This window comes from Microcebus murinus, chromosome 13 (assembly GCF_040939455.1).
Source record: "Microcebus murinus isolate Inina chromosome 13, M.murinus_Inina_mat1.0, whole genome shotgun sequence".
Lineage (NCBI taxonomy): Eukaryota > Metazoa > Chordata > Mammalia > Primates > Cheirogaleidae > Microcebus > Microcebus murinus.
The window spans coordinates 20,966,297-20,989,842 of NC_134116.1; the positions used below are offsets into that span (position 1 = coordinate 20,966,297).

General features: G+C 42.7%; 1 protein-coding gene and 1 pseudogene across 2 annotated transcripts in view; one reads left to right on the plus strand and one right to left on the minus strand.

Moving 5' to 3' along the window:
- Positions 1-23,546, minus strand: part of CLDN10 (claudin 10) — a 125,963-nt gene that overhangs the window by 63,650 nt on the left and 38,767 nt on the right. The window lies entirely within an intron of this gene.
- Positions 7,518-7,631, plus strand: LOC142875253 (uncharacterized; annotated as a pseudogene).

The window sequence follows — 23,546 nt, forward strand, 5'->3', positions numbered from 1 at the left end:
GCTACAAGTGTGTCCAACCTCAGACAGCACGCACCACGCCCGTCAGGTGTGAGTCTACCCACCCCCTCTTCCACACTCCCACCTGCCTGACACCAATTAACATTACTTCCATATGTACACATAGGTGTTGATGGATTAGTACCAATTTAATGGTGAGTACATGTGGTGTTTATTTTTTCATTCTTGTGATACTTCACTTAGAAGATTGGGCTCCAGTTCCATCCAGGTAATACAAGAGGTATTAGTTCACCATTTTTTTATGGCTGAGGAATACTCCATGGTATACATATACCACATTTTATTAATCCACTCATGTATTGATAGGCACCTGGGTTGTTGTGAATTGTGCTGCTCTAAACATTCAAGTGTGGATCTTTCTCACAGAATGTCTTTTTTTCCTTTGGGTAAATACCGAAGGATTGCTGGATCAAATGGTAGTTCTACTTTTAGTTCTTTAAGGTATCTCCATACTACTTTCCATAGAGGTTGTACTAGTTTGCAGTCCCACCAGCAGTGTATAGGTGTTCCTATCTCCCTGCAGAATTTCTGGTAAGATTAATTTTTAAGATGATTGCTAACTATGATGCTTCCCCCCCCCATTTTTAAAATACACAACAATGAATCCCGTTACTGTGGGGTTATGTGATATAAAATATATATTTAAATATTAAAAGTTGCCTAAATTGGCCAGGCACAGTAGCTCATGCCTGTAATCTCAGCACTTTGCAGGATGAGGTAGGACGATGGCTTGAGCCCAGGAGTTTGAAACCAGCCTGGGGCAACATAGCAAGACCCATTCTCTACAAAAATGTTAAAAAAAAAAATAGCTGGACTTGGCAGAACACAGCTGTAGTCCTAGTTACCCAGGAGGCTGAAGCAGGAGTATCACTTTGCTTGAAACCAGGAGTTCTAGGTTGCAGTGATAAGGAAAGAAAGAAAAAGTTCCTTAAATCATATCAAATGTACATGGAAAATAAATCTCTTTTAATACGGAAATTTTTGCATAAAATCAATCTACATGGACTGAGAGACATTATTAATAATCAAGAAGAATTAATCTGGTATTCTTTCTTTCTTTCCTTGGAGATAGGGTCTCACCCTGTTGCCCAGGCTGGAATGCAATGGCATGATTATAGCTCACTGCAACCTCAAACTCCTGGGCTCAAGCCATCCTCCTTTTTCAGCCTCCGGAGTAGGCAGGGCCACAGGTGCACGTGACCACGCCCAAATCATTTTTCCATTGTAAGAAATGGTGTCGCTATGTTTCTCAGACTGTTCTTGAACTCTTGGCTTCAAGCAATCTTCCCACCTCAGCCACCCAAAGTGCTAGGATTATAGGTATGAGCCACTGCGCCCAGCCATTTTTTTTTTTTTAAAGAGGCAGGGTCTCACTATGTTGTCCAGGCTGGAGTGCAGTGGCTGTTCACGAGTTTGATCATGGCACACTACAGCCACAAACTCCTGGGCTAAAGCAATCCTCCTGCCTCAGACTCCCAAGTATAATCTGATATTATTTCTGATCTTACTAACATAATGGTGTGTGTCATCAGGCCTGTGGATACACTTGCTCAAGCATGCATGTTTATCTGCAAGCACACACATTCACTACATTCCACAAACGACACTGTAAAGGAAAACACGAAGTTGTTACTATAGGAGCAACCCTTTCTTTGCACTTTAGATTTTCATATGCTTTTCATATCTGATTTTCATAGATGATTTTCATGTCTGACTTTTTTTTTTTTTTTTTTTTTGAGACAGAGTCTCACTCTGTTGCCTGGGCTAGAGTGAGTGCTGTGGTGTCAGCCTAGCTCACAGCAACCTCAAACTCCTGGGCTCAAGCCATCCTGCTGCCTCAGCCTCCCGAGTAGCTGGGACTACAGGCATGCGCCACCATGCCCAGCTAATTTTTTCTATATATATTAGTTGGCCAATTAATTTCTTTCTATTTATACTAGAGACGGGGTCTCACTCTTGCTCAGGCTGGTTTTGAACTCCTGACCTCAAGCAATCCGCCCGCCTCAGCCTCCCAGAGTGCTAGGATTACAGGCGTGAGCCACCGTGCCCGGCCCATGTCTGACTCTTATTTACTTCCCATCTCAATCTTTAGCTTTCTCTTCCCTTTTCTCTTTACCCAGACCCTGAGATGATCACAGTATCGTACAGCACATTATTTTAATTTATATTTAATGACATCACATTCATTGACCCCCTTATTTGTTGTCTTAAAACTCATTTCTGAGCTGACAACAGAGATACTCCTTGGTGTGCTGCTAAGAGTTAGACACTAAGAGCTAGAAGAACAGTGGGCTGAGTTAGAATCTTGTTTCTTCCACCTACTATTGTATGGCCATGAGCAAGGTGTTTTTTCTCCTCTGTGGCCTCAGCTTCCACATCTGTAAAATGGAAATAATACCTCCCATTCCCACCTCCAGGAATATTATGAAGATCTGGGATGATCAACTGCTACATAATTGATAGCTAACTACAACAAACACTGCCATGTCAATTCTCTCCTTTTTATAAAAACTAACAGACCCCAGATTTTGATGTTCCTGACTAAAGGGTGAAGCATGGATGCAATGGCTGCTGCTGCTATCTTATGACCAGACATGAGGAAGACGCCCAGAGAGTCACAGAGATCTTGCATCTACCTGCCTGCTCAGGTCTCCAGATAAGCCCTGGGCCATCCATCTTCAGACTTCTTGTTTGGTGACAGAAAAATAAAGACCAGATGTTTAAGCCTCTGTCATCTGAGTTATCTGTATGTACAAGTAAACTCAACTCCGAACACACTAGCTTCTAATGAACTTGTAGTATGTACCTGACACTACACTAAGCACCTGATAGGTGCTATGCTCTTTAATCCCAGGACAGTCCTCCTACAGGAGACTGAGGCGCAGAGAGATCAAGCAACTTACCCAAGGTTACATGGCCTTACTGATGGCTGTCATATACCCACAGAGGCCCCAACAATTGATTAAGTTATTTGATTATTGTCAGAAAGGTGACACAAGATTGCACTCTAAACCAAAATATATTTTTGTGCCAACATCAGCCAATGTTTTATAGCTCTGGTCACATCCTTGATTTACCTAGGGTCCATTTTGCAGCTCTTCTTAGAGCAGTCATCAGGAAGTTGTACTTTCTAAAATTAGACATTTTGCATATGGACTTTTTTCCCTTAATGACTGCAATTGGTAAATCCAGGTTTTACAAATGGTCCCTTGTAAGCAATTATAGATATGATCTATAACAGAACTTTGGGACTTAAGTTATCAATTTTTCTGGGTATTGGAGTTTGATTTGAGTGACAAATCAAACTGTTTGATTTTGAGTAACATCTTGGCCCTGCCTACAAAGATTCTCTGTGAGGATATGATAATGATAAAAATAATGGTTACTAAACATATATTGGGCACTCACGAGATGCTAAGCATGCTTCTAATTGTTTTACATACATTCACTCATTCTGTCCTCACAACTCTGTGGTAGGTAATATAATAATCACCTGAAAAATATAATAATCTTTCAGGGGAGGAAACCAAGACCAAGACATGTTATCTTACCTGTCCCAGACTTCTTAATCACTATAAAATAATGGAAAAGGAATACAAACCCTGAAAGGATGGCTCTATGAGGATGTCCTGTCTAAGTTTTTTTTTTCTTTTTTGAGACAAAGTCTCACTCTGTTGCCCAGGCTGCTGTAGCATCAGCCTAGCTCACAGCAACCTCAAACTCCTGGGCTCAAGCAATCCTTCTGCCTCAGCCTCCTGAGTAACTGGGACTACAGGCATGTGCCGCCATGCTAATTTTTTCTATATATTTTTAGTTGGCCAATTAATTTCTTTCTACTTTTAGTATAGATGGGGTCTCGCTCTTGCTCAGGCTGGTTTTGAACTCCTGACCTTAAGTAATCTTCCCACCTCGGCCTCCCCGAGAGCTAGGATTACAGGCGTGAGCCACCGCGCCCAGCCTCCGGTCTAACTTTTATAAGAGACTTCATTGATTATCAAACTTATGCTCAATCTCTTAATTAGTAACACAGAATATCCATACTTCAGAGTCTTGTTAGAAAACTCTCACTGCATATTATAAAGTGTAATGTCAAGATACAGTATTCATTGTGAGTTTTCTGAAGAATATGATGTGTATCCATATTCTTGACTCAAGCCAGGTTCATAATTTGGGACTACATTGTTTTAGTTTCCTTTAGAATTGATTTTACCATGCTTTGGCATTTTGCAATTGACCTGCTATGAGGAATGGTACAAGAGAGTTCTTCAAAACTTGCTTCTGTATTTACTGTAATGATCTCTTTGAGAATGTTCTCTGCTCCATCACACAATGTCATTATATGAGTGAAGGACAAAAATTCCAACAAAAACTGGTGAAAGCAAAATTGGTTCATGGAATCAAAAAGCCTAGGTGTGTTTCATGGGATGGAAAAGTCTAGGTGCTCAAATGATGGCTGTAGGAGTTAGTTTTTCTCATTCCATCTCTCTTTATGTTCACCCCATTCTCAAGTAAGCCCTGCTCTTGAGATATCTAAATTGCAGCAACAGCAGCCACAGGATTCAGGTCTTCCCCTCTGCAAGTTCAGAATCTCTTTCCCAGAAGGCCAAGCGGTTTACTTAGCTCTGATTGGCTCACGTGCTCATCTGGGAACCAATCCCTATGGGCCCAGGGAAGGCGATGCATTGAGTGGTCCTGCCTGAGTCTCACAGTCAACGCTTGGTGTGGAGGCTGGAGCCAAATCCACAAGCTGAACAGTGATTGTGAATGAATAGAGCATGAGCCCCAAGAAAAAAATGTTTGGTTATCAGAGTAAGGGTATATGGCTACCAGGCAACAAAAACAGCAGGCTCCACTACGGCCCAGTTTAGAATATCTGTGGGAGAAATGCTGGCTTGGTTTTATTCTATGTGATTATTGTCCCTGTTGTTTTTCTTACATGGTATGAAGGAGACTTGGAACCATAAGTGTTCGCCACCACCATGAACTGTCAAAGACTCACGACATGCAGTCAGGAAGCTTTTTCTCATTGTCTTAATATTATTTTCTTTTGACATTTCTTACCTCTATTCATTGGAAAGAGAAAGCGTATAAAGGCTTAAATATGCTGTTTTTAATTTTGGAAATGTTTGTAATTTTCTAAATGAAATGCCAAAGCTAAATATTCTAATAGCCAAAATCTTCCCAGAAGAGATTAACACAGCTATTAACATGATGCCTATTTATAATTCTACCAGAAAAAAAAGAGAACATATTTTAGTCTCTGCCTAGGCCAATTATTCTCTTCTTGTCTCATTGACAATTTTCTGTTTAGCTTTAAATATTCAATTAAATATCAACTTTCCTTCCTTGTGAGACCCTTCTCCTATTACTGAATCCCTAAGTTCAGTAAGTGTTCACCCCATCATGCTCACCTTGTTTGCCTGTGGGAAGAGCTCCCAGAGGGCAAGGACTGCCTCACTCATAAGTTCATGTCTCTAGCGTCCAAGCACACCGCAGGAGTAAGGGCTCAGGCAATGTCCATGGAAGAAAGAAGAAAGAAAGAATGGAAGGATGGAAGGAAGGAAGGAAGAAGAAAGGAGAGAGGGAAAGGAAGTTAGAGGGAAAAAAATTAAGAAAGATAGAGGGAAAAAGAGAGGAAAAGGAGAGGAAGGAAGAAAAGAAGGAAGGAAGGAAGGAAGGAAGGAAGGAAGGAAGGAAGGAAGGAAGGAAGGAAGGAAGGAAGGAAGGAAGGAAGGAAGGAAATAATGTATTAATGTAGAGAATGGCTTCATCACAGGGTCTGTATGGGTAAATATTGCCTGTGGCTATCAGATCATCTCATATGTCTGACAGTAGGAGATAAGCCCCCCCACACACACATATTCTGATTAATTTCTTTGGTTATATAACAAAGAATCCAGAAACTTATATTAAATATGAAGACCTTAAGAAGATGGGATTCCCCTCCATGTCCTTTCATGCACCCACAGGGATCCAAAGTCCTTTCCTTAGCTGCCAGACAGGTTTCATTCCTGCCTCTAAGAAGTCCTTGAGCGGTGGGAGCAGAATCTCTGTGTAGTCTTTGTTTGCCTAATAATAGGGTTTTAAGGGTTTTCGGAAATTGATTTTCACTGGGGATCACTTACGTTTCCCATTTCCTTGTAAATATTTTTGGTAAAAACATTATCCTCTTGGATTTCAGAGGAAGTCAAAATAGAAAGAGTTTGAAAGCATTCACAAAGCCAAACACAGCCATTGATTTCAAGTTATGTCTCTTTAGTCTGAATCCAAGTTCCCCCAATCAACACAAACCTTAATCTACTGCTCCTTCTCTGTGGATCCATTTCGCCTCAAACTATGATTTGCAAAGTTCTCAAAGGGTTGGCTGTGGATTTTGTTTCTTATGTTTTATAATATTGCTTCATCTGTGTGAAGGTGTGGAATGTAATGTAATGATGCTATACAAATGTCCTGGCTTGTAGGGCAGCTGATACAGATGAGAAGTCTTCTATTACTGTGAAGTTCCAGTTCTTTCCTACTATTTGGTTGGTATACATTTGTAGCAATTATTTATTAACTATTTTAACACGTAAAATTTTGAAATTATAAAACAGATCTTCGTTTTTTACAACTTTAAAAAATAAGCCAGGCTGGACGCAGTGGCTCACATCTGTAATCCTAGCACTTTGGGAGGCCGAGGTGAGAGGATCTATTGAGGTCAGGAGTTTGAGACCAGCCTGAGCAAGAGTGAGACCCCATCCCTACTAAAAATAGAGAAAATTAGCCAGGCTTGGTGGCACACTCCTATAGTCCCAGCCACTCGGGAGGCTGAGGCAGAAGGATTGCTTGAGCCCAGGAGTTTGAGGTTGCAGTGAACTATGATGATGCCACTGCACTTAGACCACATGACAGAGTGAGGCCCTGTCTCAAAACAAAAACAAAAACAAAACAGAAAACAAGCCAGCCTGGGATACTTGCCATTTTCCCCATCTTATATTTATTGATAATGCACTTATTTGACAGTCAGAAAAATCCCTATTATTCCCGAAAGGAAAGCCGTATCAAAACATCACTTTATTTTTATTTATTTATTTATTTTTGAGACAGGCTCTCGTTCTGTCACCTAGGCTAGAGTGCAGTGGTGTCATCATAGCTCACTGCAGCCTCCGACTCTGGGCCCAAGTGATCCTCCTGCCTCAGCCTCCTGAGTGGCTGGGACTACAGGAATATGCCACCAGGCCTAGCTGATAGTCTGCATTTTATCTAGAGACAAGGCCTCATTATGCTGCTCAGACAGGTCTTGAGCTCCTGGTCTCAAGCCATTCTCCTACCTTGGCCTCCTAAAGTGCCAGGATTGAAGCAAGAGCCACCACTCTCAGCCATCAAAACATGGCTTTAAAATCTTACCCCAAATGTCCTTCCAAACCCTCCTTAATCAAAATAAACAACAGAAACAAGAAATTCCAGGCTCTCTTCCACATGTTACTTCTGGCAAGGTGTATACTTTCAAAATGTATCAAATTGCTTCTTGGTCTTCTGTCTAAGATCAAGTGTAGTATCTGCTCTTATCAGTTTTAAATGTATCACAGGGTAATATTGACCCCATTGTCCGGTGTGGCCACCAAGGACTGCAAGAGTTAAATTGCCAAATAACTTCGGTTATTGCACCAGAGAACTATCATTTTCCTAAGTTAGCTCAGTACCTGGATTTTATAGCACCTGGTTTTTAGTGCCTTCATTTTAAAGAGAGAGAGAAAAAAGAAAGAAAGAAAAAAGAACTGAGTTTCTCTCTGAAAAGTGGTGCATAAAGGAAAGTAGATGTTTAAGTCAATTTGGAGCCAAGTAGGCAGAAGGTCAGCAGAGGACTAGAAAGAAACCCTCTGTTCCCGAGCGCATCAAGGCCCCGGGTTTCAGCAGGTGGCGCTCCCTCCTCTGCGCATGCGCTCTGCAAGCCACCACCAAGGGACCCGAGCTCCCACGAGGAGCCACTTCCCTGGGGCACGGGATCAGAGGGTAACAGTGTCGGGACACAGGGAAGGTGGGCAGCGGCGGGGAAGGACCTTTAGGAAAGACACGTTCAAGCCACCAAAGGCAGTCATTCTGTTCTGTGTGTGACATTTTTCTTTCTTTAAAAAAAATGCTAGTGATGATCTCAAGTTCCAGCCAAGTCCCTTGCCGGTTTGTCTTCCACTGTGTGTCTCAGGTCTCTCTCTGCTCTTCCAGCCTCAGCACCACCCACGTGAGTCCGTGGGACACCATCTCACACCTGAGACTCTGCAGTGGCCTCCGCCTGCTCCTGTCGCCGTGAAATTCATTCTTTACCCAGGGGCCTCTTAACACACAAATCAAATCATGTCACACACGCCCCCAACCTGCTTAAGACCCTTGCATGTCTCTTGACTGAGCACCGAAACACACGGCCTTGACCTACAGAGCCCCACGATACTTGCTCCACAGGTCGCATGTCGTCTGGCTTCTGCCCCCTAGCTCGCTGCTCTCTAACCACCCTCACCTCTGACAAGTCCTGGAAGTCCCTGCAGGCCACCTGCTTTTAATGCCTTTGCACTTAGGCATCCTTTTGCCTGAAACACTTTCTACTCCACTCTTCTAAACCTTCGGGGTCTGTTTTAAGTGTTATCTCCCTAGACAGGGTGTCTCCCACCGCTCTACTTAAAAAACAGCCCGATAAAATGCAACCAAAATGTTTGCACTCTCATATTTTCTTGAAATAAGAAAATAAAAAATAAAAATTTTCCTGAATCATGTCACGGAAGGAAAATAAATAAATAAATAAAATAATAAAAATAAATAAAATAAAAAACCAGCCCAATTCCTCTACTCCATTATCAGTGGTGTGCTGGTAAACTTTAACAACCGGCTCTTGGTATAGGGGTGGGGGGTGGCGGCAGGTGGGGGAACCCCTGATTGTTAGCGTTTGCTTACTCCTGTGGTGTCAATACTTCTCCCACCGCTGATTTCAAGCTAGCAATGTGAAGTCAGTAGGCTGGGAGATCTCTGAAATGCAACAGTCAGCTCTCGAGAGTGAGGGCCACTGGCTCCAGCATGTGGCTGTGTGATTCTCTACCACATGGGGCTGCTTTCTTCCTTCATGGCATCTGTGCAAAGCTGTCAGATGTGTATTTGTGCATTTATTCTCATGTGTGTCTTTAAAGCTTATAGACAAGATTTCAACATAAGCTCCCTGAGGGAAGGTCTCCTCAATCCTAGCCCAGTTCTTGTCAGCATATCCAATAAATATTAATATTTATGAATTAATTTTAAGAGCTCATTCCACACACAAGGGTATTTCTTTTCACAGCCTTTTCATTTTCTTAGCTTTCCTGAGTTAAAAAAAAAATTAATTTCTTATTTCAGGGAAAAAACTCTATTTCACTGTTTTTAAAACTCAGAAGGCCAAGAAGGAGAGAGGATGTTGAGCAAGAAGAGTGTGGAAGAAGAAAGGTCTAGAAGTGTATGCAAGTTAAATGGGCATCTATGGTATGAAGTGGGACGAGTTTATAGTTTGAACTCCTCAAGTGAAATGATTTGTGGTCTTTTTGTTAATCAAAAAATAGGCCTATCTTCAGCATGGAACACATCCTGCTTTTTGTTATGTGAAATATAAAGTTTCTCCTTCATCACTGCCCACCACCGATCAGCACAGTGTCTACCAGACGGTGGATATGTAAATATTTAGCAAATAATAAATAATGCTCTTGATTTTGGATTATCAAGGCCTTTTTTACAATGGTAGGAAAGTTCCAAATTTAAGTTAATAAAACATTTATTGTGTAACAGGTATTGGTAAAAACAAACAAAAAATTCTGGTACTTTCTTTGGGTGAACAGCTGGAGTCTCTGCTGTTGTGTTCAGTCCACTCTCCTAAGGAAGCCCACAGAGACGCTAAGCCCAGGCACAGAAGCGCAGTGGGCCAGCCCACCTGAAAGCACAGGCAGGGTGGTGGACGTGGCAGAGAGGAGAGAGTATCAGGTGTCCTGGAGATGGTGGCAGAGGGCTGCAGCTGGAACTGCCCTAAGCCCCTGGAAAATTCCCAGGACAACATCCTGTGTGGCACAAACTTATTGTCCTTGGCTGAAATCACCTACCTCAAAGGAAGTGAAAATAGTCGCCGTCCCCCCATTCTTCCATCTCTCCCTCTCAAGCCTTGTCACCAGTTGACCAAACACATTGTTCACACTGACATCAAAAACAAAGACAAAGACAAAAACAAAAAACAAATACCCCCAAAAAGGAGAGTGAATTTTTACACAGGAGGACTCTTCCTCGTTATGTGGTTGGCCTGGGTCTGAAACACCAAAGAGATAATCCCTCCTTTCCTCTTTCTCTCACCTCTGCCTACTGCAGAAAACTCTTTCACAAAGACACACTTTTACGTGAAACCAGTTCTCTTCACATCACTCACGCTTCTCAACACTTGTTTCTGTTAATAAACAGATGTAGGTTTGAAAGCTCTCCTTGGTTTAGGCATCTTTTTTTTTTTTTTTTTCTCTTTCCTTTTTTGCTTTCTGCCATCCTATCATAGGTTTTGCTTTTTCACCTGAAAAAAATCCCACAAGGGCTTGGACAGAAGATGCTAATCTGTATTTATAGTATCTCACTTTACTGAATGCTGTTTTGGTTCTTACAGCTGACTGACTTTTCGACATATGAAAAGATTGGACAAGGTTCTTGTAAAATTGGCTGGCAAATCCTAAATTTTGCAGATGTTCCAAGAGTCTTTGAGCTTTAAAAAATGATCCCTGCAATGAAAAATGTTTCTATTTTCTAGAATATTCTTATGCCTGACAAATACATCATATTCATAGACTACTTTTATATTAACATTGAACTGCTTTACATTTTTTTTTGCTTAAAGAGCCTTTCCCACACCCTGAAGTTTTTTGGTTTTTTTTTATTACTTTTGTTTTATACTTGGAGGACAGAGGCTTGAATAACTGATCTCAGATAGTGTTCAGCAATGGAGGTAAGTCTCCAAAAAACCAGCATTTTCTTATCATTTAATTTCTTATCAACATAATTTATGATTTATCAATATTGAAAGATTTTGTTATTGTGCAAACACATTTTATATGATTACAAAAATAGTTTTCATAGTAAATAAGACAGAACATGTATATTATATTGTCTAGACCCGCGGGACCTTCTGTTACTCGCGGGGGCAAGGGGGACCGTGCCTGAAAGAGATGAGCGAGAGAAAGAAACGAGACCAAGCGAATGATTGTCAAGGTCTACTTTACTTGGATTTTTAGTAGGTTTTATATACAGAAAACAAGGAAGTAGAAACAGAAAAATAGAATGGGGGAATGATGAGGCTTTCCTGTGGGCTAATTAGCCCCAATTAGCATCCCAATGGCACCGGAAGCTCTTTGTGATGGATCACTCAACCCCAACCTGGCAGGGGGTTGGGAACAATTGCAGGTGGCATGCCCTGGAGCAAGCATGGCATGGAATGCATTCTTCTTGGAACTATAGCTGGGGGGCTGGGTGCTATTTTCCCTGACGAGGAGGAGGCCCGTGGGTAGGGCAAGTCGTTGGAATGTGAAGGGTCTTAGTCTCCAACATTATATATGAAATTATATAGATATTTTGTATATAATTAAGCCATAAAATCAATCCAAATATGCAGGGCCTAGAAAAGATTAGGATAAGGCAAATTGGAGAAGGGCTTAAGAAATAAGCCGGCAATCAAAGGATCAAGAATCAATTGTGTGTACAGATAAAGTCTTTACCCATAAGAAGTTTACTATCAACTTGGGAGAACAGAAAACAAACAGTATCTAATTGATGCTACCACAAAGAACTAAAGTCCTTGTGCAAAATATAAAGATCTGCAAAAGGGCAAAGTAAGGAATGAATTTATAAATATTAACATAGTCTAGACAAACCCAGGCTTCTCAAAGGAGGGGAGTGCTTGTTAGGTGGGGAGATGGTAACCATCTGGGCTGCCAGAGAAGTGGAAGATTGGCTGGGCTATGCAAAACTCAAAGGCAGAAACGTCCAAGCTTCCTCCCTTGTCAACTGTCCTCAATTGCAAGCCAGATTCTCCATTTCATTCCAGTTTTTCCCCTGAGATAAAAGGAGAAGGAACATCACCACATTCAGTGTGACTCTTGTCTATTGGCGTGCGGAACCCATTTGCCAAAGCACTGAAAAGCCTGACTTCAGCATTATACAATCCATCCACGTAACAACGAACAATTGAACATCCTAAATCCACAGGGGAAAAAAAAGAAGCTCAAGAGAGCTTTCCCACTGTTAATTTTGAGAAGTGAGTGACAACATGTTGCTATTAATAGTTTGGAATCAGCCAAGGTGGGAGTGTTTACACCACAGAAATCGGCAAACACTACATATTGGCCCCTATTCAGCAGCTGTTAAACATTTGCCACTGGAAGGAGTGTATTTTACAACCAGGAAACTATTATGGTAGCTGTGTGTGAGGAAGAGAAAGGAGATTGATTGGAGTGGGGCAGAAGGAACTAGTAAGGAGTCAGGTGGAGCAACAAAGATGATGGTGGCAGGAAACCACCAATGACCATCAAGAAGATGAAAATCATGGGGGAGAGGTAAGTGTAGAGAGGACTGGAATCACTCACTTTACATTTGTACGTGAAGGTACAGTTGCTTAGAGCTGTGTACTATATGAGTGCTAAGTTAAGATGCTAAAAATCTGTTTTTATTCTGTCTGACTCCTAACATTTTTATGAAGGTAAAATTATTGTAGCTTTGCTATATTGCCCAGTCACTTGTTTCTCTGTTTGTTGAAGCAAATCTAAAACTATTCTTAAAGAATTTTTTTTTTTAGACAGAGTCTCACTCCGTTGCCCTGAGCAGAGTGCCATGGTGTCAGCTTAGCTCACATCAACCTCAAATTCCTGGGCTCAAGCGATCCTTCTGTCTCAGCCTCCCAAATAGCTGGGACTACAGGCATGCGCCACCATGCCCGGCTAATTTTTTGTATATGTTTTTAGTTGGCCAATTAATTTGTTTCTGTTTATAGTAGAGACGGGGTCTCACTCTTGCTCAGGCTGGTTTTGAACTCCTGACCTCGAGCAATCCGCCCACCTTGGCCTCCCAGAGTGCTAGGATGACAGGTGTGAGCCACCTCGACCGGCCAATTCTTAAAGAATTTTGACACTGCCTGTAGATATTCCGCCTCTCACCTCTGAATTAAGGAATCTTAATGGTAATCTCATTGCACTCAGTTTTCATGGAAGGATGTCAGATCTGCTTCCTGGGCCAGTTCCCTGTTAAAGGTATATAGGTCCATCTTTATGGTCACGTGGAGTGGCTGACCTTCATATGCCTGCCATTGTAAACAGTTCTAGCATGTCCAATACCTTATTCATGGTCTCTTCTCCCAAAACTTGCCTTTTCTCCTACATTACAAATCTTGGTTGTCATCTAAGTAGTTACCCAAAATAGAAACGTGGGAGTCATCTCTGGTTCTCTATCTCCCTCATCACCCACATCTGATCAGTCGGCTTAATATCTTTAGTACCTGTTCCCAATTGCCACTGCTACTGCCTTCCATTGAAGCCACAGCACTTTTTCCCCAGGAGTTCCACAAAAACTGCCTAATTATCTAGGCAGGTGTCTTTAGCCTCACCATCTTCCAATCTATGCTCCATATTCGAGTCACATTGATAAAGCCCAAATCGGATCATGTCACTTCTGCATGGACAGATGAAGGGACAGACAAAATATGGTCTATCCATACAATGGAAAGTTGTTCAGCCTTAAAAAGGAAGTTAGTTCTGACCCATGCTACAACATAGATGAACCTCAAAATTATAACCTTTAAAATTATGCTAAGTGCAAAGCCAGTCACAAAAAGACAAATACTGTATGGTTCCACTTTTATGGGTTACCTAGAGTTGTCAAATTCATAGAGACAAAAAGTAGAATGGTGGGTGCCAGGAGCTGGGGGAGGCAGAAATGGAAAGCTGTTTAATGGGTGCAGAATTTCAGTTTTGTGAGATGAAAAAGTTCTGGAAATTGGTTGTACAATGTCAATATACTTAACACTACTGAATTGTACACTTAAAAGTGGTTAAGAGGCTAAATTTTATGTCATGTGCATTTTAATTTTGCCACAATTAACAATGTTTTTAAAGGAAAAGAATATATTGCCCATATACACATCATGCATGTAACTTGGAAGCTTAAGTTCTCTTTGGAATATTTTCTACTGGGATGCTACTTGAGGCGGATCTAAAGTAATGAGGATCTGGACTTTGGCATTATAGATCCCAGGAGGATTCTGTGAAATGACAATGGGAAGGCAGGGTAATGATACTGGGAGATGAGAATGGTCACAACCTTGACCTTTCAGATCATTTCTCAAGAAGAGCTGACTCCGTAACTCTTTGAGTGCTCCGAGGATCTGTAACAAAGAATCCGTCTGTGTCTTTGTTTTCCTAAATCTAGAAGTTAATAGGCTGAAAAATGTTCCCTTGGTTGGCTTTTTAAAATCGTCTTGTGGTCTGTTTCTCTCCTTGTTGTGTTTTAAAAATATATTCATTTAAGTTTAATGTCTCAATGTTCTTAACCTTTCAGTTCAACACCATCATTTCACTTTTCTTAAGACATTCCCTCCATGTTGTTCTTTGGTTTTTTTCAGACTTTCCCTTTCTAGTATTCAGCAGCCTATTTTCTTTTGAGAGAAAAATGTTTGGCAGCTTACTCCTTGGCTGCAAAAGCGCTGAACAGGTTTCAAACACTTGGATTTCCCGGCTGGCCCTAATCCCTTGCCTGTTACACAAAGAGACCCCTTAAACCCTTGAAATTGCAGGGACAGTGGTGTTGAAGTTTCACCGTTCTGATTATTTGGTAAGATAGATGTGAATGTGTAATTGCGACGCGCATTCAGAGATGGTGCTTCCACGAGTCTGAACCTATCTGCACAAAGCTGGGGGGCTGGGCAGGGCTGCCACCCCGCACGTGTGGCTGTTCTGTCCTTTGCAGAGTCACAGCCCTGCTTCCTGCCAGGGCCGGGGTGGTTGGCACCGAATCCTGGCGCTAGGCTCAATGGCCCCCTCTCCCTTAAGCCCCAGCCACCCCGCTTCTGGTCCCTGGCTCTTGCTCGCTGCAACAGAGCAGATCCGGTTGCAGTTTTCTTTCGGTGAGCCTGTGACCTAAAACAGAGGCTTGGCCCTAACCCATTTGTAAAATTCAATATTCAACCAAAAGAGAAATTAAATACTGCCAAATAACGTGTTATTCGCTACTAATATGTTTGCCAATAACTGCTACAATGGATTAATTATACAGGTTTTTTTTTTTGTTTGTAGTGATGGGGTCTCACTCTTGCTCAGGTTGGTCTCAAACTCCTGAGCTCAAGTGATCCTCCCACCTTGGCCTCCCAGAGTGCTAAGATTACAGACCTGAGCCACTGTGTCAGGCCTACAGTTAATTATTTTTATTTATTTATTTATTTTTGAGACAGAGTCTCACTTTGTTGCCCAGGCTAGAGTGAGTGCCGTGGTGTCAGCCTAGCTCACAGCAACCTCAATCTCCTGGGGTTAAGTGATCCTACTGCCTCAGCCTCCCGAGTAGCTGGGACTACAAGTATGTGCCACCATGCCCAGCTAATTTTTTGTATATATATTTTTAGTTGGTCAATTAATTTCTTTCTATTTTTAGTAGAGACAGTGTCTTGCTCAGGCTGGTTTTGAACTCCCAACCTCGAGCAGTCCGCCCACCTCGGCCTCCCAAAGTGCTAGGATTACAGGCGTGAGCCACCACACCCGGCCTACAATTAATTATTAATACTAATATTTCATGATTGTAGTTGACATTGTTTCAAGTGCTTACTGTGTATTGCACCGTATTGCTCTGTATAAACGCATTTAATCCTCACTACAATCTCTTATTATCCTTGTTTTCCAGCTGAGGAAACTGACCCAGAGGGGAATATAGAGAAACTTGCCCACGTCCCACAGCTAAGAAGTGGTGGCATTGGGACCGAATTCAGGAAGGCTGTTTTCTGACGTCAGAGCCGGCACTGGGTACGTGTCCCAATGTACACTGCATAGAACACAGGACCAGACTATGCGATGGGAAATGAAAGGGGTATGAAGGACTGAACGTTTGAATCCTCTCAACAGCCGTATGTTGAAGCTGTAACCCCCAATGTGATAGTATTAGGAGGTGGAAGCTTTGGGAGGTAATTAGATTTAGATAAGGACATGAGGGTGGGGCCCCCATGATGGGATTAGTGCCCTTATCAGAAGAAGAAGAGGACAGACCAGAGTCACTCACTCTCAGCCACATAACTGCACAGTGAGGTGACAGCCATCAACCCGCCTGGAAGAGGGTCCTCACCAGGAACTGAATCTGCCAGCACCTTGATCCTGGACTTCCCGGCCTCCAGAACTGTGAGAAATAAATATCTGTTGTTTAAGCCACCCAGTTCGTGGTATTTTGTTATAGCAGCCTGAGCAGACTAAGACAAGGCGTTGTGCTTTCTAACAAAATCAGTCTGGAAAATGCCCCCACGTAGTACCCTCACCCTATCTTAACGGACTGATGATGCTTATTAGGAAATCAAAGGTTCTGAAAAGTCCTGTGGGAAAGGAAGCCATTTAAATTTGTTTAACCAATTGCTTCTCAAACTTTTTGGACTGTGGAACGTTTCCCGCTTATGAACATATCAAAGGACGCACTTGGAAGGTACAACTGGAAGTAAAGCACATGCCTCAGGTGTGACTGCGTGCTTATTTTCCAGGTGGGATGTAACTGTCCAGTGGAGTCAGAAGGTTGTACAGGCAAAGGTAGTTGAGACCAAAAGGAGAGAGGCAACACAGGCAGAGCCTGAGAAAGACTGGGCAGAGGGCTACAGCCAAGTGCCATTGCAGGGGAAAGAGCCCAGATATTCTGAAACATCTGGGGAAGATTAGGGGAAGATATGAGGAAGTTGTTCTTGGGGCAAATCTGGTGAGAACTAACTTTCAAGAGCAGCGTTTAGGGACCTGCCCTGGACAAAGGAGATGATTTTAAGAACAGAAAGGACATTCCAGCATTAAGTGTTAATTTGAATGCAAGCAGATGGGATAACAAATGACTCACAGAATTATTGTGTCATCTGGGCTGGAAAGTGTCTTATATGCTGCCCATTAGAAATTCAATACAGGGTGATTTCCGGAAGCGGTCTTAATTTCTTTCCAGGAAATCACAAGATGGGAACTCACATAAAAGGCCCAGTTGAACAAGAGAACAAAAAGATCTTGCTTGGCCGTAGGCATACCCAAGAAATGTTCGCTGACTATATTAAAAGGACAGAAGAGGCAGAATTGATTGCACAATTTTGGATTTTAAAATGAAATAGTAATTATTACCAACCAGGTAGACATTTTTAATAGTTGGTGCTTATTACAGAGTAGGGGTGGAGGGGAGAAGGGGAGATGGATGGCAGAAAAATAGCAAATTGCACAAAAAGTCGTCCAATCGCTATGTGATCTCATGATGAGATTTCATGTCTGTTCCTCTGTCAGATGAGGGCGCTAGACTAGATGTTCTTAGAGATTCCATCCACATCCACCATCCTAAGACTCTTCGTTCTTCAGAACATGCCAGAGGAAGTTTGGAAAAGAAACTTTTATGCAGAGATAAGCGCACAATACAATTCAGACAATACATTTGCAATGGGCATTTAACACATAAATCAACTCTACAAGTAGATCCAATTTGCTTTTTCTTTTATTAAACAGAAGAATATATAAACATGAGCGACTTCAGTTATTATATTTAACACTGAAGATGTTGTTATTGTAGAGGTAAACCTCAATATACAGAAATGAGGTTTCTATGTTCCCTTTATTTAAGACAAATAGAAAGTTTGCCTGACATCAATCATTGTCCCTAAATTAGAATGTATTGAGGTTTTATGCATGTTACACAGAGCAAACAGACTATTTACAATGTCTGTGTTCATATATTCACCTATAATTGCCAACTGCATGCAAATGTTTTCTCTTGTGTAAATGCCAAGTGGATTGAGGAAATGTCATTATTTGTGCCACCTATTGGTGAAATGTCATATGACAGCATTTATTGTGTACAAGACACAGCTACCATGCAGAGGAGGTTTTCAGGACAGATTAGACAGGGATTTCCTGTACTGAAGAACAGTGGCTAATCTATCTATGCTTTATGAGACAATTAAAAATTTGAACACTGAAAGAGTACTTTATGGTAGTGAGGAATTATTGTTTATTTTTAGGTGTGATGTTGGTATTGTGGTTTTGTTAAAATATCCTTATCTTTTAGAGATACGTAGTAAGATATTTCTGGATGAACTTGAATAATAGGTGGAACTTGCTTGAAAATAATATTAGCAATATTGATACATGCTACTACATGGATGAACCTTGAAAACATTAAGCGAAATAAACCAGACACAAAAGGATAAATATTGTGTGATCCCACTTACACAAATTCATAGCTACAGAAAGTAGAATGGGAGTTACTAAGTGCAGGGGGAGGGAAAAATGGGGCATTATTCTTTAACAGGGACAGAGTTTCAATTTTGCAAGATAAAAAGAGTTCTGAGGGGGGAAATGGGCATTTATTGAAACCTTAAAATCTGTACCCCCATAATATGCCAAAAAAAAAAATAGTAAAAAAAAAAAAAAAAAGAGTTCTGGAGTTGGACGGTTGTGATGGTTGTGCAACAATGTGAACATATTTAGTACCACTAAACTGTACAATTAAAAATGATTAAAATGGTAAATTATACTTTATATATATTATACCACAATAAAAAAAATTAGAACCATGGGCAATGGGAGTACAGATATGACAAGAGAGGCCATGAGTACACGCAGACCATGAGAGTTTATACTCTTCTCCGTATTTTTGCATGTTTTTAAAATTCTCTAAAATGAAAAATTTCTTTTATTTTTCTAAAGAAATTCTCAGTCTAGAAGGGGAGGTAAAATGTGAACATGAGTCACTTCTAAATGACAGAAAGAGATAAACTAAGAGAAGTACGGAGACATTGCAAGAATGACTGGACTTCTGCAGATAACCCCAGATGCAAAGCTTAAGTAATAATGGCACGTGCCTTCAGCCAATGTCCAGCATTATTTGTGCTGAATAACATGTGACCCTCTAATGGAAAAGGAGAAAAGTAGATGCCACAAACAGGAGACAGGCATCTCAGGAAGCTCTGGTTTTGAGCAAGAGGATGCTAGGATAGCAGAGACTGGGCAAGAATGTTCTCCTAGAGACCACATCAGAGGCTGCCGGAACAAACTGCCTCTGAGAATAGCATGCGACTAATCAGGAGACTGATGCAGAGACCACCAACAGACACAGGTCTGAAGCACAGTAAAGAGCAATAGAGTGGGCTGGTCGAGGTGGCTCACGCTTGTAATCCTAGTACTCTAGGAGGCCGATCTCTCAAAGTCAGGAGTTCGAAACCAGCCTGAGCAAGAGCGAGACCCCGTCTGTACTAAAAATAGAAAGAAATTAATTGGCCAACTAAAAATATATATAGAAAAAATTAGCTGGGCATGGTGGCGCGTGCCTGTAGTCCCAGTTACTTGGGAGGCTGGGGCAGGAGGATTGCTTGAGCCCAGGAGCTTGAGGTTGCTGTGAGCTAGGCTAATGCCAGGGCACTCTAGCCCGGGCAACAGAGTGAGACTCTGTCTCAAAAAAAGAGCAATAGAATGGACATGGACGGTTCAAATCCAAGCGAAAAACAACACGAGGACAACAGCAGCAGAGACGATAGCAAAATCTCCACCTCATTTTGGCCAATATTTCCAACCTCTTTTCTCCGCCACAAACTTTAGTTCTTTAACTTTTCCCTTTGGAAATCATCCACTGAGCACCCAAGCGTCAGGTACTAGGTTGAGCACTGAGGCTGTACAGTGTAGTTCCCCCTCCCCAAAGCGTTCACAACATAGCAGGGTGGACGCACACGCACAATTAACAGGCTGAAATGTGGCTAGTGGATTACATGGCCAAGATGGAGAACAAAAAAACCCTCCAACAACTACAGGGATAAAAAGCAAGGAACCCTTTATTCTGTTTGGGATGCCAGTGCGGCAGGTTCACCGTGCCCTGGTTACCAGTGGCAGGGCAGGATTCCCACTACACGGAGGGTAGCAAAGAGCATCACTACGCCAACCACCGGGAACAGGAGTCCAAATACCTCCACCCACTGCATCCCGGGCTGCACTTTCTGCCGCTTGCCTGAGTCGAGTGATACAGAACACTCACACAACAAGCTATTAACAAACAAACCAACTTTCATTAGTCACAGCCAGGCAGCAAAGACAACACGGATTCACAGTCAGCTGGTCCCCCAAGGCTCAGGAAGGTTGCCCAGGATGCATGGACTCTCGTCTGCATGTGCCCCACATTGCTCCACAGCTGAGGGACCCCAAAAGCACTCCACTGTGGGTTTTATGCCCTGGGGGGAAACTGGGATCACTGGGTTAAAGCCTTGCAGGAGGGACAGAAACCAAGCCAGGGATGTTCCAGACAGTTCCTCCCTATCTCAGGCTGTTGCGTTCCCAGCACATTCTATGCTTATTCTGAGAGCCAGAAGCAAGAAATGGGGGAGAGAGCCTGAGAAGAGGCCCCCCACGGTGGTGTCCAATACATTCACCGCCCTGGTCCTCGCGCCATTGCTCCTGCTATTTGCTCTGTGGATCTGGATTGGTGCCAATGTCTCCAACTTCACTTTTGCTCCTACCACGATTATATTTCATCTGGGACATGCTGCTATGCTGGGGCTCATGTATGTCTACTGGACTCAGCTCAACATGTTCCAGACCCTGAAGTACCTAGCCATCTTGGGCAGTGTGACATTTCTGGCTGGCAATCGACGCTAGCCCAGCAGGCAGCCAAGAGAGCAGCACATTAGTTCCAGGATGGAACTATGGAAGGATGGAAATTCTGAAAACTGAAATGAATGTTGAGAAAAGGAGTCAAGAACAATTCACAGTGTGAAAAGAGAAATTAAGCAAGCTTTATTTAAAAAGAAAAAAGTCCAGATTGTGGTTATCCCTTTGCTTGTTGTTTTTCAATTTCCCCAACACAGAGCAGATACCCGTGAGCCCAGACTGTCTCTTTCTTTGGCATGGTGCCCGGGCAAGGTGCTGTGAATATTCCTAACTTACCCAGATGTTGCATTTGAAAAGTTGAAATCTGTAATTAATCTGTTTTGGAATAACAAGAATGACAATAGGGGGGAAAAAAAAAAGAAATGGGGAAGAGCTGGGTCACCTAGGACATCTGGGGACCTGCCCTGCACTGCCCAGGAAGATCTTCCCAGAGGAGGTTACACTGAGGATGATGAGAATTTCTAGTCCTATTCCAGAAGAACTAGAATGAGCAAGACATGAAGGCGTGGAAGGATGCAACATGCCCGTGACTGTGAGCAACCTCAGGCTAAAATTTAGCAGGCAGGACGGACAAAGGAGATGGGGATTGGGCCTGATCACGAAAGCCCTTGCCTGCCATTCTATGGGATCTGGACTTCTCTGGGCGGGCCAACGGTTGAAAACGAGTAGTGATGAAAGGTAGAATTTTTTTTGGCTAGCTCAAAGTTGAAAATAATTTTGAACACCTTTGGGCCGGGCGCGGTGGCTCATGCCTGTCATCCTAGCACTCTGGGAGGCCGAGGCTGGCGGATTGCTCAAGGTCAGGAGTTCGAAGCCACCCTGAGCAAGAGCAAGAACCCGTCTCTACTATAAATAGAAAGAAATTAATTGGCTAACTAAAAATATATAGAAAAAATTAGCCAGGCATGGTGGCACATGCCTGTAGTCCCAGCTACTCGGGAGGCTGAGGCAGGAGGATCAATTGAACCCAAGAGTTTGAGGTTGCTGTGAGCCAGGCTGACGCCACGGCACTCACTTTAGCCTGAGCAACAAAGCGAGACTCTGTCTCAAAAAAAAAAAATTTTAACACCTTTGGATAGGGAGTTCATGCTCTAATTTAGTCACAGACCTGTGGTGTAAGGCCTGAAATTAAAATTCTGCGACCTCTAGGTGGCTCTGTGGGCTGCAGTGTCCTCCTCCCCTGGGCTGTGAATATATGTGACTAATAAACTACCACTCATCTCATCTGTCCAGTGGTGGGTGTTGTATGTTCAACCATCCCCATAACCCCAGAGCAGGAATCCCTCCCTCACAGCAGGGTGAAGCAGAAGCAAATTAAACAAAGCCCCATCGCACTGTGTTGTATTAACATCCCACTTCTTTACACACTCATGTTTCCTGCCTAACTCTGAAAAGATCTGAGCTTCTGACACCTTTTTCAGGGGAATGACACAATTAATTTCTAGGGGAATAAAATTATTCATAATGAAATATTGTGAAATATTATCAAATATATATAACAAATATATTATCAAATATTACAAATATTATCACTTAGGAAAGATTATTTGGAAGGTAGTGCTCAGGATAGATCATATGTGGAACGAACTAGAAGTAGAATGAGCAGTCAGGAAATGATCTGAATGGAATGAAACCCCTGGCTGGGGTGCGTGTAGTGGATACTGTGACACTCTGCCCAGGAAGGACAGTGAAGGGTGTCCTGCCCCAGCTGCAGGAAGTGATACAACCGTCAGCTCTCAGCCGTAAATGTTGGAGCAGGGGACAGCAAACGACAGCCCTCGGGCCAAAGCCAGCCCCCGACCTGTTTCTGTACAGCCTATGTAAGAATGGTTTTATATTTTCAAATGATTGAAATAACCAAAACAAGAACACTATTTTGTGACACAGGAAAATTACCTGAAATTCACATTTCAGTGCTCACAAATAAAGTTTTATTGGAACGCTGCTACGTTCATTCATTTAAACATCATCTATGGCTGCTTTCATGCTACAACAGCGGAGCTGAGCAGTTGCAACAGAGACCACAGGGCCCTCAAAGTGTAAACATTGACCGCCTGGCCCTTCACAGAAAACCGTTGCTGACCCGTGCTTTAGTGCTTTGCTGCTCTGCTCCGCATTACCTGGGAGGTTGTTAGAAACATGGAATCTTGGTGCCTACCCCAGACCTACCGATTTGATATCTTGAGATCCCAGGTAGTTTCTACCCACGTGAAAGTTTGAGAAGTGCTGTTTAGAGGGCTCAGCTCTGGCCATCCTCCGACTGTCCCCTCCCCACATGCAAGCGGTCAGCAAGCTCAAGGGCACGTGAGTGCACGGAGCCTCCTCCCCTCTAGGCCATGCTCTGAACACCTGGGAATTTCCTGCTTCCAGGGTCAATGCGGCCTTCTCCCTCGGATCTATTCCATAACCCAACAGGTGGCCAAGATGGCAGCTGTTTCTAGGGTGGGAGGAGAGTGGCCTGTGCTTGAACTTGCAGACTGGGTGCCCTCTTGCTTGAGCGACAGGTTCCTCATGGCACAAAGAGGGTCAGAGCCAAAGGTGGGAAGGGAAGGGGGAGGGCTGGCGCTCGGCTCTCCCTGTGCCGTCACCTTCTGGCCTGGGCTCCAGAGCCCAGGACTTTACCCTGCCATGTATTTATGTAGATCTATTTGACACTTTGTTAGCTTGATT